This window comes from Phyllostomus hastatus, unplaced genomic scaffold (assembly GCF_019186645.2).
Source record: "Phyllostomus hastatus isolate PE091 unplaced genomic scaffold, TTU_PhHast_1.1 phas_scaffold_216, whole genome shotgun sequence".
Classification (NCBI taxonomy): domain Eukaryota; kingdom Metazoa; phylum Chordata; class Mammalia; order Chiroptera; family Phyllostomidae; genus Phyllostomus; species Phyllostomus hastatus.
In genome coordinates, this window is record NW_025334018.1 from 14330735 (window position 1) to 14336734 (window position 6000).

General features: G+C 47.8%; 1 protein-coding gene across 3 annotated transcripts in view; it reads right to left on the minus strand.

The window, feature by feature from the left end:
- Positions 1-5618, minus strand: part of CTTNBP2NL (CTTNBP2 N-terminal like) — a 45383-nt gene extending 39765 nt beyond the window's left edge. The window contains exons 1-2 of one of the 3 annotated variants that reach the window (XM_045816597.1): positions 5540-5613; positions 3601-3787 (exon numbers count right to left, since the gene is read on the minus strand). The gene's annotated coding sequence lies outside the window, so the exon portion shown is untranslated. Of the gene's footprint in view, positions 1-2183; positions 2205-3600; positions 3788-5539 lie in introns of those variants that run through there. The other 2 variants (XM_045816598.1, XM_045816600.1) reach the window with 2 other exon arrangements.
- Positions 5619-6000: the final 382 nt, after the last annotated feature.

Below are 6000 nucleotides of genomic sequence, written 5' to 3' on the forward strand. Positions count from 1 at the left end.
GGAGAGAGGGGGACTTATCCCGGGTCAGCTGAGGTCTTCAGACTGGTGACTAAAGCGGTGATGACACGAACAGCAACGGGGATGTTAGAGAAGGAACTGGTTTTAGGGGAAACGGTGACTGGGATGTGAGCCACGCGGAATGGGAAGTGCCCGGGCCCTAAGAGGAATGGGTTCAAAGTCCGTCAGTGTGGTGAGGCCTCAAGGTTTAGAAATGGAGAAGTCTTTAGGGGCAGAAGCTTTTCAGAAAACTTCTGTGCCTTCAACTTGAAAACAGAAGACAAGAGGAAGCAGCTGACACACAGAAGCAGACCAGCTCATGTTTGGGCCCTAAAATATGACACAGCTAAGAACCACAACGCTTGTGTCCTCGCTCCTCTGCGGCCTGCTGCGACAAAAAGGACCGTTCAGCAGAAAGCAAGAAGGCCCCCTTCCCACCAAAACACAGTTGTGCTTCCCCTTTTCCTACAACTTAAATGGCCGGTTACTCTTTTTTCTCTCCTTTGTAACTCGCCTCCTGATAAAGTCCTTACCTCTTGTTAAAACAATTCATCCCTGCCTCTTCTCCCTTCCACTCTCGACCCCCTTCCTGGCTCTCACTCCCCAGGGCGAGCAGGCCCCGAGCCCCCCTGGCTGAGCAGGCCCCGAGCCCCCCTGGCTGAGCCTGGCCTAGCAGCTTTCCCCAGAGGATCCCGGCAGGTGCTCCCAGGTTCAGGGGCAGGAGTCTTTTTTGTCTGTAACCCTCCTCATCCCATGCTGTCTTCTCTTCTGGTTCCTATTGAACACTGCAATAATTAAGGATTAGTTTTTAAACTCAGTTATAATAGTACTGGGTCGGCCAAAAAGTATGTTTGGTATTTTTCTGTAAGATGGCTCTAGTAGTACTTAGTTGTCTTTAGCTGACTTAAAACAATTTTGCTAGACTGTACTGTGACAGCGGTCATTATCAGCGTACATTAAAACAAAACTTATCAAAAATAGGTGAATTTTTGTGTAGCCGTTTTACTACTGAAGATGGAAGAAAATCCGAGATATTTTCTGGCATATTATGCTTTATTATTTCAAGAAAGGTAAAAATGCAACTGAAACACACACACACACAAAAGATCTGTGCAGTGTGCGGAGAAGGTGCTGTGACTGGTCAAACGGGTCGGAAGTGGTTTGCCAGGTTTCATGCCGGAGACTTCTCCCTGGACGATGCTCCCCGGTCAGGCAGACCAGTTGAAGTTGACAGCGAGCAAATCAAGACATTAACTGGGAACAATCCATGTTATACCATGCGGGAGATAGCCGACATACCCAAAATAGCCATCGATAAAGTTAGTGGTGAAAATGAAAATAATGTGTCTTTTATTTCATGGAAAAAACTAACCTGACTTTTTGGCCAACCCAGTAACCATTAAGAATTACATCCTTTGTGGCTCCTGAAGCCAGAGAGGATTCCTTTCGTAGCAAAGGACACAGACTGGAAGCTCTGGCTCTGCACCTGGACTGCAGTGCACAAACACCTGGCAGACAGGGAGGAACCACCTACTCACCAACTGCACTCTTCACGCCTCCGCCTGCTCCTGCTGCAGCCCCGTGTCCCTCCCCCTCCCCGCCCCCACTCTGAACTCCTCCCTCGGGCTCTCTTCTCACTTGTCCTGGTAGTTCCTACCACTGCTCCTTACTTCGGGTGGAGTGGGGGAGTGGTCTTCAAAAGGCAAATACCACTTTTAATCAGAATTACCACTGCAAAGCCCTTAAACCTCACAGAAGGTACCGTACGACAGTAGCACAAAACCATTCATGTGACACTCAGGACAGAGGTGCTTAAGACAGCAGAGTCTGGAGTAGACAAAGACAATCCAGAGAAGACATCAGATGGTTAAATCCCTTGTCCTTTTTTTTTTTTTTTTTTTTGGCCAAAAAATTCAAGAGGAAATCTGCATGACAAAATTAGAAAACACACCACACTACAGACACATAATCTAGAAATTCTTGCGTCAAGTCCGAGGGTCTGAGGTCCGGACGTATCTACAAGCTTTGTTTTCCTCTGCTTAGGAATCTTAGCTGTACATGGAAGAATTCAAACAGAACCAAGCAGCATCTAAAACCAGACACTAGCTCGTCACCACTGCTAGAATGTTTATTTAATGTTAAATTCTTTGACATGCATGCACAGTGCTAATAATGACAACACCTACCAATTACTTATCCAGTGCTTCCTCCTTGCAGGGCTCGGCGACTTGCTTTGTGATCTGTGCCCAACTCTCTGTCACAGCTGAGGAACCTGGGATACGGTGACGACGGGAAACAGCCTCACCATGTCTTGCACAGTGAAAAAGGTACAGAGTTGCGATTTGAACCCAGGTTTGCCTTAACAATCTGTGCTGTAAATTACCGCACTCTACAGTCTCACAATAAGTGCCATTTTCTCACCCAATGCTTTGAACTGAAATTTGGAAGACTTGGTTTTTAGCTATTAGCAGCCAGCATTCCGAAAATGAGGAAAAAAAAAATGACACAGGCTGACAAGCCACCCCCCAGGGTCAATCACCAACAGGCTAGACAAATTTCTTCTAGAAAGAAATCGCTGCTTCTTATCTCATGCCACCAAACACCACTTCAATGGCAACCCGTAGAAATGCCATTCTGCTCCACTCAGAAGAGGCATGGATTCCAACCCCATTCTGCAAGTTCACTGGTAGCTCTGCAAACCAGAATCCGCCCAGACACAAACCCACGGTAGCCTGAGCCCACCATGCTTCCCACGATCGGTCTGAGGAGTCCACTGAGGCACCACTACTGTTTGCCCCTGTTCGCGTATTCAGTGCTAGTTCCGAAAAGCACAAAAGCAACTAAAAATCTACTCTGAAAAAAATCCCAAAGTAGATCAGTAACTTGTGGAAACCAAACACTCAGGAACCATTCTTAAATAAAAATCAGCCACCAGTTCCTAGGTTGGTCTCCTAAATTCACCTCATTCCTCTGGGGTCAGATTCTCAGGAAAATAAAATCCCAAAAGCACTAGCAATGTTTGCATTAAATTTCTGGTTCAGATTTCATTAAAGCAAAATTATATATTTAATCAGCAGTTATTTTCTTATAGGAAAATTAGTATTGGAGAGTCGCTTAAGATACTGGAGTTTCCTAAGACATCACATACGGGAAATGAAGTTAAATCAAGACAAAAAGTGGATTGTCTATACTAACAAGATGTGCCATACCTTAACAGTGCATTACCTTTCTAGATCACCCTAAGGTGACAGCTTCGAACTAAGTTTAATACTCATTTAAGTCAAACTAGATACTCAGCACTGTGAAAGATAGAAAGATGAAAAACAAAACAAAACAAAACAAAACATACTACCTGCACTCAAAGATTTGTAATTAAATAAGGTAAATTACACATACACATAAAAATCCACATACAAAGCTTTTCTCCATCTACCATGACCAAGCAGGTGTTGAGAAAGTTAAAGGATACATTTCCAAGAACAAACATGTATCAAACTGGTCTTGCTTCTGGCGCCAAATAATCAAAAAGCATGATTTGCTTTTTCCTCTCTGCTCATTAAGGCCCTGGCAATCACCACTACTTTGGCTTCCTGAGTCTCTTACCTTAGTTTATTTTCTGTTCTCTGCTCATGTAATAAGATCTGTCTTTTTGGGATTTCCTGTTCTGCTTTGAGTTCTTTCTGCTGCTATTGCTGGGGGCTCGAGCCTCGCCCTCTTAGAGCAGCACACTTTGCATGGGCTGGACAGACCCTCCACACAGTTTCTTCTTTGTGCTTTTTTTACTGGAGATCTGGAAACAATCAGCGAACAAGTCTGTGAGCACTGAGAGTGGCTCTGAAAACTTGGAACCTAACTATTCAGAAGTAATTTCCCGTGGGAAGTCTACCTTTGAGAAAGTTTAATCAGGAAGGTAAAAGATGGCCATTCCAGTCACCTTCTGTGATTCCCGAGTCCTCGCATCTCATTGTTGTTAGCTTTAGCTAGGTACGTAATGAACAGTAAGTAGTAAGGTGGGCTATAGATTGAAAGCAAAAGAAACAAGCTGAAAATACAGCAAGTTTTAACATATGGAAGTGCTACCAATAGATGATTACTGGGGATTCCATGGCATTAACGCTAGGCCAAAATCGTCACTATTCTGCACCTGCTGAAATGAAGGTCAACTTGACAAAGCCTTCATGAGCACACACATAGACACTCCAGCAGCACACACACGTGAGAAGAGCTGGAGTTAATTATGTTTTCATTTATCCTTCTCTCTGAGATTTAAAACGTGCTCTTATTTTTCAGCCCCTAAATTTTGGTAGGTGATACTGGTCTTGTAAAACCAATCAATAACATATAATTGATGTATCAGTTTCGCTGGGGGGAAAAAACCCACCGCAAGAAGAGGGGCTTTGAGAATAGTAACCAAAGGCCACAGGACCAGATTAATCATAAACCTAGACGACAGGACCTGAATTTTCTTCAAGCACTTCCTGCCTTTTGTTTCAACAGAACTACACCTTCAAGGTTAACTGCAGTCTCCCTGAACACCACACCAGCCCAGGGTAGATGGGGAGACACTCGTTCCTAACCTAATGCTCTTTCTTTACTCGTCAGTACTGTTTCGTTGAAAAGCATGCTGCAATTCGCTGACAGTCGAACAATACACACCGCACTCCTACCCACACAAGGCCAACTCTGCAGATACCCAACACGCCCGCCTCACTGTGACACAGAAAGGGTGGTTTTTCATCAAGTTTTCAGGGAAGAAATATGGAAAGCAAAAATGAAACGCCACTCTCATCTAAAAACCCCTTAGAAGTTGGGTTCTCCCTCAAGGAACAGAGTAGAGGGAAGGTACAAAAGGGAACGTGAGGGTGGGGAGTTACGTTTCTCCCTTCTCCAGAGTCTAAAAAAGTCCGCCGCAGGTGAGCTCTCGACCCCCACAGGACAGCAGAGGATCGGGGAGTCTTCGGGAGGAAGGCCGAGGGTCAGCTTGGGGGATGGGAAGAGCTGAAGTGATGGAAGGAAGGCCGCTCCATCCGTGGAGCTGGCTTGCTAGATGGGGTCTTTGATTTTTGCTTCGCCCCATCCCTGTTTTTTGGAAAACACTGATTTTTTTCTTACGGATGAAACCAGCTCTGGTGCCACCTTAGCGACAGGGGGCAGGTGTAGGAGGGATGTCTGGCCTCCCGGGGGGACAAAATGGGGGTGGGAGCGGCAGCCTACAGAATGGGAATCTGTGCGCCTTCCCCCATGGTTGAAGCGCTGGGCGAAGAGGGCCTGTAAATAAGGGGTGTCAGAAGGGGCGCCCCCTCTGCGGAGCTGGGATTGACGCGGACAATGAGTGGCTGCGAGGACCCTCCAAGGATGAGGAGCCGCCTCCGCCTCCTCGGGGAATACCGGGAGGTGGGAGACACGGCCCCGCCCCCTCCCGGGATGAGCGCGAGGGGCATTCGAGACGGCGGCGGGAGGATCCTAGGGGTCCTACCCTAGCTTTTCTCTCGGGATCACGGCCTCCCAACCTCCGCTAAGCCCCAGCCCTAGCAGCTCCTACCTTTTCCCGGCGCGCCCGGCTCCTCTCCTAGCCGCCTCCGCCACCCGCTTCCATCCACAGCCCTCCGAGGCCCCGCCCCTCAATCGCCAGGCGGGGCAATGGCATTCACCAGGGCCAATCGCCACCTCGCCTCTCCAGCCCAGGCACCAATCCTCGCTCTCTGGAGGCGGGGCTTCTCCAAAGTCATTGCGGCTCCTCCCAGGGCCCCTAGATCCCTTTTGTTTGGGGAGAGCCAAACTGGGATTGAGGTCGCGTCACTTCCGGGAGGAAGCATTTTTCCGCCCCCCCTCCGGCCAGAACTTGGGGGTGGGCTCGTGCCTTTCCGGGCCGGCTCTTGCAACTTTCCACGTTCGGTGAGGTTTCTGGGCAGGACCTAGGCGAGTGCTTCGTCCTTTACCCTCCTGGTCCTGGAAGTTTAGGAATGGCTGGTGCCCTGATGGCTTGGCCACGTTAACGTTTTT